This window comes from Eubalaena glacialis, chromosome 12, assembly GCF_028564815.1.
Source record: "Eubalaena glacialis isolate mEubGla1 chromosome 12, mEubGla1.1.hap2.+ XY, whole genome shotgun sequence".
In the NCBI taxonomy this organism is placed as follows: Eukaryota; Metazoa; Chordata; class Mammalia; order Artiodactyla; family Balaenidae; genus Eubalaena; species Eubalaena glacialis.
Genome location: NC_083727.1, coordinates 12,559,265 through 12,572,256, shown reverse-complemented (window position 1 = coordinate 12,572,256; position 12,992 = coordinate 12,559,265). Strand labels below are relative to the sequence as shown.

The following is a 12,992-nucleotide window of genomic DNA, read 5'->3' as shown; positions in this document are numbered from 1 at the left end:
TTTTGTATCATCTTTAATGATGATTAGTGTGACCACATAATTTATCTCCAAACCAAGATATTCCTGAAACTGAAAGGGGATTTATCAATACTTACATTGGAATAACATGAATAGATTGAGCCATATGGTCCCCATAATTATGAAGAAAAAGTCAACTGTTAATGATTTTGCCACAGAATTTTACTTGATATTTTCATGATGTTTTCAAATTCATTTGCATTCATCATTACCAGAGAGTTAAAAGCTAAAATTCTGAGAGTCAAACAAGAGTTTGCAAAATTTCATTGCACTAAGTCAACACACTATCTGTATGTTGATGATAAATGCATCATTGCTGAAGAGGAAGGCCATGCTAAGATCTCCAACCCAGAAGACCAATTAACTATCTAAATGAGTTAGCAGTCTGTTTACACTTCAAGTCCTGAAGGCTAATTACTACCTAAGTAAGGCCTTCTACCTTAATTACAGTTGTTAGCACGTGAAAGTTTGAGGGAGGCCTTCTTGTCTGAAATGCAAGCTTGAAGACATCCAGTGTCACTAATGGCAGATAATAAAGGCAGAATCTTAGGTAAATAGCTTTGGAAATTAAAGTGGATACAAAATGATCATTTATGAATGTGCTAATTTTTCTTCTCTGCTAGCTATAATCTTTGCCATCCTATTACATTGTATATGCATGCACATTACCAAAGGAAGCCAGGCCATCTTCTTGAGGAGCAGAATTCCTCATGGGCAGCTTGATGTTCACCACAATCCCTGACACAGAACAAAGAGCTGAATAAATCCTTTTTTTTTAATTGAATTGAATTTGTAGAACTGATACTAGAGCCCAGGTTCCCTAGATTTCTCTTTTCAGCACCTTTATTTTTCTGACTTGGGGTCGCACATTTAGGTCATTTATTTATTCTGTACTTGTAAGGCACTAAACTAGGCACAGGGAGGGTTCAGAAACAAATGCCAAGTAGCCTTTGTAGATCAAAGATATCATGTGATTTTCAGAGGGTGGATTTTCTTCTCTGGTCTTTAATCAGAGGAAAGTACCCTGCTAGACCCAGACGGAGAGTTCTAAGGATCGATGTGATATCAACATTTTGAGCCAGTCCATATTTTATTAATTTTTTGAGAACTAGGAATGGAGCATTTTGAATTAGTAGTTATTGCCATACTTTGTTTGATAAACACAAAAGGAGCAAAATAAGCAAACTTTTAAACAAATTAATCTGTAAAGACCCAGGCTCCTTCCCCAATTCAAAACAATGTTTTCCAGAATGAGAGAAAAAATGAAAAAAGGGAGCTGCTCCAAATAATCTACTTTATCTCACAATCTATGATCTTTCTCTTGATGATCACTTTTTTCTCATCACATTGCTTTTTGACTCTTTTCAGAACATTCAAAATTACTTAACATTCTCTGCACATATTGTCTCATGTATGTCTCTTATGCCATCTTTTATCTTGAGAGATCCCAAACAATTCTTCAAAATGCTGCCTGGGAAATATCCTACTTGGTTTGCATTAAGCATTCTTATCTGTGACATTACCTCACTGCAAAATCATCAGTTAAGTAAATTATCCAGGCTGTTGATGATCTTGTCTTTCAGTCAATTCCATTTGGTCTGAATTCTTCACACCACAGTCATGTAGTTATCTTCCTAAATATGCCGGGTTCCCTATCAGATAATTCAGGTAGGAAAGTCCTCCAACTTTTTTTTGTTTTTTTAAGTCTCACAGGGGCTGCCCTACTTATTCAAATTCTTCTGATCAGTTACATTAATTAACTCCTCCTAACAGTAGGAAAGCTGATATTTGGCTTTCTTTTACTGAGCCCTATTTGTAACTCAGAGATCAATGTTGATTGGATAAATGTTCAAAAACTTCACCTATTTTAAATCAGACTTGGAGAAGTTGATGACACTTTTCTAGCACAAAAGAGAAGCATTTGACACTGTTAAATCCTCTTTTCCAGGATTTATAGCTGTATTTTTGAAGAGTTGTTATATGAGGCCATACCCAGAAAAGAAGTTGAGCTTCTTTATGTGCAACTGTTAAAGTAGTTAACAGGGGGAGCATGCTATAGACCAAAAAGAAACAATCAATCCTACACATTCCCCCACAGATTTATGCTACCTTTCCTTCCAGCTATCAAGTTGCGGAGTGTCCAGAAAGAACCAAATTCCATTTGCACCAGTGGCTCTTACAGTTTCAGTTTAACATTGTGGGGCTCAGCATCTCTGAACCAGTAAACCTAATGCCAAGAGTTTCAGACCCAACGACTTCTGTTTCAAACATAAGTTCCATGTTGATAATGACACACAAAAGCTCAGGGTGAAAAAAGATTAATGTTTGTCATGCTAAACCTAAAAATAAAACTATAAATTAGGCCAAGTAAAAATACTTTTTACATTTTTTTAATTGAAGTATAGTTGATTTACAATGTTTCAGGTGTACAGCAAAGTGATTTAGTTATACACACACACATATATATGTATATATGTGTGTGTATATATATATATATATGTATATATATATATTTTTTTCTTTTTCAGATTCTTTTCCATTCTAGGCTATTACAAGATTTTGAGTATAGTTCCCTGTGCTATACAGTAGGTCCTTATTTTGTATCCATTTTATATATAGTAGTGTGTATCTATTAATCCCAAATTCCTAATTTATGCCTCCCCCCAACCCTGCTTTCCCCTTTGGTAACCGTAAGTTTGTTTTCTATGTCTGAGTCTCTTTCTGTTTTGTAAATAAGTTCATTTGTATCATTTTTTAGATTCCACATATAAGTGATATCACATGGTATTTTTCTTTCTGTGTCTGGTTTACTTCACTTAGTATGATAATCTCTAGGTCCGTCCATGTTGCTACAAATGGCATTATTTCATTCTTTTTTTTTTATTTTTTTTTTATTTTTTTTTATTTTTTTATTTTTGGCTGTGTTGGGTCTTCGTTTTCTGCGCGAGGGCTTTCTCTAGTTGTGGCAAGCGGGGGCCACTCTTCATCGCAGTGCGTGGGCCTCTCACTATCGCGGCCCCTCCTGTTGCGGAGCACAGGCTCCAGACGCGCAGGCTCAGTAGTTGTGGCTCACGGGCCCAGTTGCTCCGCGGCATGTGGGATCTTCCCAGACCAGGGCTCGAACCCGTGTGCCCTGCATTAGCAGGCAGATTCTCAACCACTGCGCCACCAGGGAAGCCCTATTTCATTCTTTTTTATGGCTGTGCAATATTCCATTGTACATGTGTACCACATCTTCCTTATCCATTCATCTGTCGATGGACATTTAGGTTGTTTCCGTGTCTTGGCTATTGTAAATAGTGCTGCTTAGAACTTTGGGGTGCATGTATCTTTTCTAATTAGAGCTTTGGTCTTTTCTGGGTATATGCCCAGGAGTGGGATTGCTGGAGCATATGGTGATACTATTTTTAGTTTCTTAAGGAACCTCCATATTGTTCTCCATAGTAAACAAAGTACACTTTTAACATTAGAAATAAAAAACAGATTTGAGGGTCATAAGCACACTAAGCCACAATTTTACAAAACTCTCTAAAGTGTTAACAAGAAGAATGTAAAAATAATTTGTTTACTATTTTGTACTTTCCTAATTTGACTTTGGCATAACAGAGATATTTTATAATGCCACTTCAGATCAAATAGAAATATTTGACTTCCCTAGTGGTCCAGTGGCTAAGACTCCACGCTCCCAATTCAGGGGAGCCTAGGTTCAATTCCTGATCAGGGAACTAGATCCCATATGCTGCAACTAAGAGTTTGCATGCCACAACTAAAGATTCTGCACGTCGCAACAAAGATCCCACATGCCACAACTAAAGACCTGGCACAGCCAAATAAATAAGTAAATATTTTAAAAAGAAAAAGAAATATAAATTCAAGTGTTCCAGACTGTAATTAAGCAGCTTTAATGAACTTTGAGTTCAGTCTAAAGGGTGCTTGCTCTTTCATTACACAGTTACAATTGCACACAGAAGAGGAAAACTTTCTTCTAGTTGTAACCTATCAAGGGTATTTAAATTCTGCAGCTCCTGCTATTCAACACGCCCACATTTTCACTAAAAGCACGTTTACGCCTCCCATTTGGGATCCTTAGACATGTGAGCCTGTAACAGGAGCCTATTCCTTAATTTTCCACAACTAGTCCCTTGTATTTGGAAATACTGTAATCATTGGGGATGGGGGAACGGTGGAAAGAAAAAGAACATATTAGAAAAGCAGGAAGTATTTCAGTCTACTTCGGCATCAAAAGGGAAAGGATGAAAGTTAATACCAATCAGTGTTTTCCCGGAGGAAGTCAGATGATTCCACAGGATTTTAAGAGCACTCCCAAAGGTCTAATTGAACAGGAAAACTCACACTTGCTGCCTAAAAGTCAGCAAAATGGTTGTTAAAACCCACAACCAACTAACTCACAAATGCTAGCAACAGTAATTGTTTTACAGTAATCATTTTACAGTATGCATTCCACTCTGGAAAAAAAACTCCCAGATCAAATCTCTTTTTCCATTTGCGTTCCATATAAGTTTTCCTTTGAGTTACAGAGGAATGGGTTTGTATTCGTTCCTTTTCCACGTTGTTTTCCTTCTCCTGGGCTTAGCCCCAGTAAAACAACTGTGGGGTGAGGGTGTGGGAGATTCCAGGAGCTGGAGGAACCTCAGTTCAGGGGTCAACAGAAAGCTCTTCGGTGGTTGAGCTCGTGCCACCTGGGTCCTAGGAAATCCTTGGTGCTGGGAGGAATGAAACAAAGGGGGGACCTGCATAACACCAGGGAGGCAAACCAGCAAGCCTCACCTCTGTCCTGCTCCAAATAATGTCCCCTGTGGATGCTACACGGTCACCAGCCAGGTGGAGCAGGAGATAAGAATAGGAGAAATACGATGCTGGCCTCACCTGCGAGGACCCAGGCAACATGGTCGAGGAGGCCAAGTCTGCCTCCTGTATCACCTCTGCTCCCAGGGCCACCTCCTCCCCCTTTGTGTCCATGTCTTGTGGTTAGATAACTTCATCTCTACTAAGATTCTGGCCTAAGATGGTCCTTTTCTCAGAGAATTCATCTTGAAGGAAAACTCTTTGAGATCCCAGCTGACTTTATGACCCCAATCCTGAAGCGGTCTATAACCAGCCCTGTCACCTTGAGAAAACCAGCTTCTTTGGGCCTATATATTGAGGATTTAGGTCTAAAGGAACTCTGAGGATCCATCTAGCTTCAAAATTCCCTTTTCTGGGACTTCCCTAGTGGCACAATGGTTAAGAATCTGCCTGCCAATGCAGGGTACACGGGTTCGAGCCCTGGTCTGGGAAGATTCCACATGCCGCAGAGCAACTAAGCCCATGCTCCACAACTACTGAGCCTGCGCTCTAGAGCCCACGAGCCACAACTACTGAGCCTGCGAGCCACAACTACTGAAGCCCGCATGCCTAGAGCCTGTGCTCCGCAATGAGAAGCCACTGCAATGAGAAGCCTGCGCACCGCAACAAAGAGTAGCCCCCACTTGTCCAACTAGTAGCCCACGTGCAGCAATGAAGACCCAATGCAGCCAAAAATAAATAAATAAAATAAATTTATTTTTTAAAAAAATTCTCTTTTCTAATGCTGCAATATCAGTTGTTGAGGGCACACCAGGGGGAAAGCTGTTTTGCATGAGGGACCTGAGCCCTTCCTTTCTGTCTACTCTAAATCTGCAGGACTCACCATGGTTGTGTAAACTGATCTGCTGACATTGGCTTTGAAAGTAGGATGTGGAATAATGATAAGAGGAGAAAATAGAGATTCAGTATTCTGTATATTGTTTATAGATTTTAACACAGAGTGGAGATATGCAATTTGTCAGAATGAAGTTTTGCCATTTGTGAGAAGCCATCAATAATGTAATGATAGCAAATCATACTTTGGTTGTCAAACCAAGTGTCTCACTTCTGTCAGTATCAAAATAAAATAAACAAAAATATTAAATGCACAGAGAAGTGCTTATTACTATTGCTAGTCATCAGATGCCAACACTGACTCCTCTTGAGGGTCTGGCTTCCCAAGAAAGAAATGTCACCTTGTGTGAAGGGAGGTGCCCCAATTTCATTTAGGACCCAAACCACTGTCTCACTTCCTGTCCCCTTCGCCCTGCCTTCTTCCCAGCCCAAGAGGTCTCATAGGCAAACACTATTTGAATTATAATTTCAATTTTTTTTTTTTTTTTTTTTTTTTTTTACAATTCCTGTTCTATTTAATTCTGTGGCTCTTGGTCTTTTTTATTTTTCCTACCCCTCAGATGAAAACATATCCACAAAATAACCTCTAATTAAATTACTGTTTTACCAAATGTAAAAATCCAAAATCAGTGGTTCGGTTTTTCCAGAAAAAAATGTACTGGAAGTTTCTAGAACTATCTCTGACCACATCCCTTCACCAAGTAATGATTCACCAAATCATTTCATCTCTCTGGGGTCAGAACCAAACCATCTACAAAGTCTCTCCCAGCTCTGTGTCATCATAAATTTAACCATTGCAACGCTACCTAACATTGTTTAAAAATCAACATAAATACATTTGAGGATTGCCTCCTCCTACCCAAAAGAATTCCCAGATCCAAGCATGGCTTTAATCAGAACTTGATTTCTTTTTTAGTCTTCATTTCACTCTCACGGTGTAAAATAGTATGCCTTTCCGAGACAACAAGCTTCCATCCTTGTCTGTACAACTAGAAATGTCTCAGATATTCAAGACGCTAAACTCCCACCAATGCAGGGGGAGAAAAATACCTCTCCTGCTCCCCCTTTCCTCCTTAACACCTGACTCCATCAACAGCTTCTTCTATTGAGGTCAGGATCTAGGAGTAGGAATAAAATCTCCACATAAATGACAAGGTCTGAAATTTGATCATCTTTTATATGTTTTTTTCTTATTTCTCCTTCTGACAGCACTCGTTTCCATTGTTATTTGTTGTAAAAGTGGGAACAATTCAAAGAATGGTGCTATTTTCAGTTACTAATTAATCCACTAAGAAACTTAAAAGCATTCTTCCCTTCTGAGAAAAGGAGGCCTTATACAGTTGACAAGAGTCCTTTATCTTTAAAGGTCCAAAGGTTAAATCATTGTCAATCTCCAGTAGAGCTGCTGTACTTTTAAAGACTCACTAAAGGCTTCCCATGGAAGACTGCCCAAAGGGGAAGTCCAGTCGTGGAGAAAAGTTAAGTTTGATGAATTCCAAATTTATCATTTCAGTCATTGAGAGATAAGCCCTGGAACTGTCATCATACATGGGCCGCAAAGGGGAGCCTCTCATCTATTCTAGTCAAATATACAAATATTAGAGCCAAGTAGCCAAAGCATTATCCTTCACCCACATTTCTCTATATGTTATTTCTATCCTCTGAACAGCCATACACAATCTCTCACCAGCTTTCTAAGCTAAAGTGGAGGTGACCGCAATTTTAAATGGTCATCTCACTGTACAGCATTCATGTGCAGACAGGCTTAAGTGGATTCCACACAGGAGCTACGTTTCTGTAGACTTTAGATGCCCCACCAAAAGTAACTTATTTGAGAACCAAAGGGGATTTTATTTTACCCCTGGGCCATGAAATTCCATTCTCCCAGTCACTTAGACAAATCATGTTCAATACAAACATGAAGTAATATAAATAATCTTGAATTCATCAACTAATCCCAGAAATGAAAAAAAAATCACAAATATTTTCATCTAGGAACCCTAAACAGTGTTGACAGCATTGTAGCAAAGCAACCAAAGCAGGAAGAAAAGAGTAAGAAGAAACCTACATTTTCAATGATTCTGTGTCCAAAAGTAACAATAAAAAGCAATTTAAAAAAAACAGCTGCAAAAGAAGGCTTAATGAGGCATTATATACTAACAAACAATGAGTATAAAACAAGGTATAGTTCATTGTGAAATATCTCTGAAACATACCATTTAATTTGCTTAATTTGCTCTTAAATGTATCTAAGTAATTATGGTGGTTTTTTTAGAATGTGCAAATTCTTTGAGACCACCCCTTCAAAAGGTAGACTCTAAATTCTCCTCTCCTTGAATGAGTGACTCTCTTCTAACAGAATGTGGCAGAGGTGAAGATAAGTGATTTTGAGACCAAGGCTTACAGGACATGTGGCTTCTGCCTCTTGCTCTTGGATCACCCTCTGGGGGGGAAAGCCAGCCTCCATGTTGTGGGCATCCCAAGCAGCCCTGCAGAGAGGTCCAGGTGGGGAGGAACTGAGGCCTCCTGCCAAAGACCAGCACCAAGTTGCCAGCCCTGGGAGTCAGCTTCCTTGGAAGGAATCTTTCAACCCCAGCCCACCCTCAGATAACTCCAGCCTTGGCCAGCATCTTGACTTCAACCTCATGAGAGACCCTGGGCTGAACCATTAGCTAGGCCGATCCTGGATCCCTGACTCATGGAAAGTGGGTGAGATAATAGGCATTTATTTAATAGCTAAATTTGGGGTTAAGCTCTGCACAACTAGGTAACTAATAGAGAATATTTGAACCATTTTTACATTAAGATTTCTTTCACATAAATATACAATATGTCACTATCTCAAACATTATTAACTTTTCCATTGTCAAACCCATCTCAATAGAATGTAAGCTGCCTGAAAGCAGAAAATTCCTGTTTTGTGCTGTGCATTTACAGTGAAAAACAGTGCATGGCACAGAGTGGGTGCTCAATAAATATTTCTTAAGTGTATGACTCATTTGATGAATTTGTCATAATCTCTATCAGATGAAGAGTGCAGGTTAAAAAAAAGTTTTCAACTACTGCTTCATCAGTAGTAAATGAAATAAAGTTCAGCAAGGGGGCTAAGTGGTAATAATATTTATAGTAAAGGTGGAATAACCTTTCTAATGGTAAGATAATTTTCATTAGATAGATATAATATCTGTAAAATTTGTTGACAAAAGGAACAGGCTCAACTGGAGGTAAATTCTATAATCTCTCCACGTAGTGTTAACAAACAAGTACAAGAAGAGAATCCAATTAAAAACAAACAAACAAAAATCAAGATAATAACACACACAAACACACACACACCCCACCCCAGAATCCAGTGTGGGAGAATAGACTAAACGTTCTCTAAGTCATGTGATTAACTCTATCGATAACTTGAAAATGCTGAGGGACCATAACATGAGTACAATGTGGTAAGTCTTCTCAGAGCCAAAATAAACAGTACAGTGTTCATTTTCAACACTTACAAAGCTGTTGCTTTCCTGTGTTTACTACACTCAGATATGTCCATTGGTTTTCTCCATTTCAGTAGCTTTCCTATTTGCATCTAAAGACCCATCTAGTCAATCTAATTATTTTCTACCCATGTCCAACTAAATCTTTCTCTATTACATTACCTCTCTTTTAAAGTTGTACAATTCCTCTGTACTCTTCCATGGCAGTCATTGTGTCATTTTATTTTCTTTGTACCCACTGGACATAAAAGAAATGCTTAGTAAATGACTATGCTATATTTTACCATTCAGGTCTAAGACAGCTTTAAAAAGTCTGCGCTTATCTTGTTATCAATTCAACAAGGAGTTGATATCTACCACCAGCCCCTACTGTTCTAGGTGATGTAAATGAAACAAGATTTTTTTAAATTAGATAATCTTTTCTAAAAGGAAATATAACCCACCCCCAAAATGTTACTGTAATAAACAAGATCATCACACTAGTCTTATGTTAGGCAACTGGGGAAATTGTATATTAATTAATTCAATTTCCTAGCTGAATTGTGTCACAGAAATGGAAACTGTGGAAGTTCAGTGAAATCAGAAATAGATCAACATTTCAGAAGGAGAAAACTTTAATGCTGGGTCTTGTATGGGTTGTCTGAGCTAAAACTAAATTGGCTTACACGTCTTGAAGAAAACAATCTTAGGAAATAAAAAAAGAAAAAGAGAATGAACAGAGAAAAATAATAGTGCACAAGTCGATTAGTTACATAAAAACTGACTAAATAATGGGATCCTCCTTTAATAGAAAAATGACAATTGATTCTTTATGAATTATTGGTGCCAGGGGAAAGAATTTAAATTGTTGTATGATTTTTTGTGTGGAAGGAGAGAGAGCAGGGGGTAGGCTGAGGGGTGTGTATGTAACCGGAATGGTTCCTAGGATGGGTCCAGTCAGGCAAAACCACATCTCTTCCTTGGTCAGATATTTTGGAAATGTAAATACCAATAAACATCATGAGCCAAGTAGAAACAGCTCTCAAATAATCATAATATTAGAGGGAAGGAAAATCATGGTAAAAACAAAATAAGATGATTAAACGCAACATCATAAGTAATCTGACATATACACTCTACTATATATAAAAATAGATAACTAATAAGGACCTACTGTAGCACAGGGAACTCTACTCAATACTCTGTAATGACCTATATGGGAAAAGAATCTAAAAAAGAGTGGATATATGTATATGTATAACTGATTCACTTTGCTGCACAGCAGAAACTAACACAACATTGTAAACCAACTATACTCCAATAAAAATGGTGTTTTAAAAAGTAATCTGAACTTGGCCTCCTTGCTTTCCTCCCCCACCCCATGAGTGCTGTCATTCTCACCCTCTCATCGTCCACATCCCCAGGAGGTACTGCTCACCTTCTCACGTGCCAGGCCCTGTGTTGGCTTGGGCATCCAGCAGTCAACTAAACAGACAAAAATCTCTGTATTCTTGGGGCTTTCTCTTTAATGTGGAGGAAACAGACAATAAATAAAATACAGAAGGAAAAAAATAACGTCTATATATGGCAATTCAGTGTTAATTTTTTTCACATTAAACACATATCTCGCAATGAAATTTTAAAACAAAGTGGGGAAAGTCTTTGATATTGACCCACATACTTACCCTTTCCACAGAATTATCCTTCCCAAGGAGCTAGGGAACTGAGGCATCTGTGTCCCAGCCGTCCTCAGTCATGGGTTGAGGGCTGCTCCCAGGGGAATGTTAATTCCCTGGCACAGAGCAGGCTCCTTTAGCCGAGGGATGTAGATGCTGGCAGTAGGTCATAGACCCAGCTTGCTCTGAAATGGCAAAGCCTGGGGGAAAGGGTAGGGCAGAATTTGGTGCAGTTTATAATTATATATGCTACATTATAGAGTACATAGCTCACAGGCACACTACCGACTGGGGCCCTGTGGTCTTCCTCTGTATAGAGGACATGGAGCTAAGAGGACATGGCCACAAGGAATCCATGGAACCCCTTCTGGACCACACTCCATGGGATCCCAGAATTCCTGCCTGGTAAGGGTAAATTGTATCCTCCAAATAAAAAATATGTTGGAGTCCTAACCACCAGTACCTCAGAATGTGATCTCATTTGGAGATTGGGTCTTTATAAAGATAAGTTAAAATGATGTCATTAGATATGTGTATGTTTGTTTTGTTTGTTGGTGTGTTTGTTTGGCTGTGCCGTGTGGCATGCAGGATCTTAGTTCCCCAACCAGGGGTCACACCCATGCCCCCTGCAATGGAAGCATGGAGTCTTAACCACTGGACCACCAGGGAAGTACCAAAATGATGTCATTAGAGTGGACCCTACTCTAATATGACTGGTGCCCTTATTAAAAAAAAAAAAAAAAAAAAAAGGAAATTTGAGCACAGGGGCAAACACAGGTAGACGGAAGATGATGTGAAGACACCCAGGGAGGAGATGGCCATCTACAAGCCAAGAGGAGAGGCCTCCCAGCCCTCAGAAGTTACCAATTTTGCCAACATCTTGATTCAGACTTCGGCCTCCAGAACTGTGAGGCAATAAGTTTCTGTTGTTGAAACCACCCATTTGTGGTACTTTGTTATAACAGCCCTTAGTTTAGGAAAATAATACTGCCCCAATATACCCAAGACTGCTGTCAGTGCCCGTGCAAATCTCTTCCTCAAGTCCCTCTTCCCAAGTGTGGACAGGCTGCCAGTGTGCCCTCCCAAGCTCTAAGGTGTGGTTATGTGTAGGGGGTGGAGATGAAGCTTGGGTGTCTGCATGACAGCAACATTAGAGTGTAGGTGACGGTGAAACAAAGCCAACCCTGAGAGATTCCTCTAGCACTGTTAGATTTCAGCCATTTCTTTCCAAGGGACCTAACCAGGAAACTGGATTCAGATTCTAATTTTCTTCTCAATATTAATTATGATCTATAATTTAAGAGCAATGGACAAAGGCAAAGACCATAATAGCAGCATTCAGACAAAATAGGATCTGTTATGGGTTGAAATGTGCCCACCCCTCCAAAAAAAATATGTTGAAGTCTTAACCCCTGCTTCCTGTGAATGTGACCTTATTTGGGAATAGGGTCTTTGCAGATGTAATGAAGTTAAGATGAGGTCATTAGGGTGGGTTCTAATTCAATACAAGTAGTGTCCTTACAAGGTAATCCTTATAAGGCAAGAAGAGCCACAGAGACAGAGACATATGCCGGGAAGAACATCGTGTAACAATGGAGGTAGAGATTGGAGCGATGCATCTAGAAGCTAAGGGACTCCAAGGATTACTGACAAACATCAGAAGCGAGAAGAGGCAAGGAAGGATTCTCCCCTACAGGTTTCAGAGAGAGATCATGGCCCTGCGGACACTTTGATTTCAGACTTCCAGCCTAAGAGCAAAGATAAATTTCTGTTTTAAGCCACCCAGTACTTGGTACTTGGTTACAGGAGCCCTAGGAAACTAACACAAGATCTTTCACAGGTCATCATTTTACCTATGAGGAAATGGAAAGCCAGTGAAATGAAAAGATTTGCCAAAGATCCCACAGTGCACTCAGACCTTCTGACTCTTTTTCTAGCCCTGCGTGAACATCCTGCCTCCCAATTCAAGCATAGGAATTCATTCATTCACTCACTTCACAAATATTTATTAAGCACCTACCAACTGATAGCCATTAATATAAACAAGGACATACACTGGTCTAGAAAAAGTTTTTTTCCATGCGGTGCTTAGAAGCTACTGGGGAAAACAGATAATGATTAATAATAATAG

General features: G+C 39.2%; 1 long non-coding RNA gene across 1 annotated transcript in view; it reads right to left on the bottom strand.

Annotated features, from left to right (window-relative positions):
- Positions 1-635: 635 nt before the first annotated feature.
- The window catches only part of LOC133102062 (uncharacterized), a 64,051-nt gene continuing 51,694 nt past the window's right edge, over positions 636-12,992 (bottom strand). The window contains exons 4-6 of the long non-coding RNA XR_009702841.1: positions 10,871-11,061; positions 10,624-10,708; positions 636-756 (exon numbers count right to left, since the gene is read on the bottom strand). This is a non-coding gene — a long non-coding RNA (uncharacterized LOC133102062). The remainder of the gene's footprint in view (positions 757-10,623; positions 10,709-10,870; positions 11,062-12,992) is intronic.